The sequence below is a fragment of the Chrysochloris asiatica genome, unplaced genomic scaffold (assembly GCF_000296735.1).
Source record: "Chrysochloris asiatica unplaced genomic scaffold, ChrAsi1.0 scaffold00052, whole genome shotgun sequence".
Taxonomy (NCBI): Eukaryota; Metazoa; Chordata; class Mammalia; order Afrosoricida; family Chrysochloridae; genus Chrysochloris; species Chrysochloris asiatica.
In genome coordinates this window covers 13,112,157-13,112,651 of record NW_006408570.1, presented here as the reverse complement: position 1 = coordinate 13,112,651, position 495 = coordinate 13,112,157, and positions in this window count along the sequence as shown.

The following is a 495-nucleotide window of genomic DNA, read 5'->3' as shown; positions in this document are numbered from 1 at the left end:
TCACCCAGTGACTGAACACAAGCTTCACAAACCCCCACTCCACAGAGACACCCTGACCCAGCCACTTGCCTTCCCAGCCCCCCCCACCCCACCCAATTCCATTGTCAAGGCTGAACAAAAGGCCCAAGGCATCCTGGGTTAAAGGATTTTAACTCTGCCAATCCCAGGAGGCTCCAACAAGAAGCAGCTTCCAGCAGGAAAGAAGTGACTGAAAAATCACCCCAGGCGACAGGGAATTTTTTTTTTTTTCTGGTCTGAAAAACAGAAACCTAGCGGCCAATCAGACACCATCTCCAGGACTGACCCCACCACAATCCCCTCCCCAGAAATCCGCAGCTTTCTTTCCCAGCTGCCAAATAACGTCTTTAGGTCTTGTCCTTGATTACTCCTGTGGGTGGCTGTCAGGTTAGCTGGCCTCCAAGTCCCACGAACCGCGCCCCCATCCACCCTCTCCATCCGACTGGACGCTCCTCTCCCTGCCCCTGCTCTTTGCCA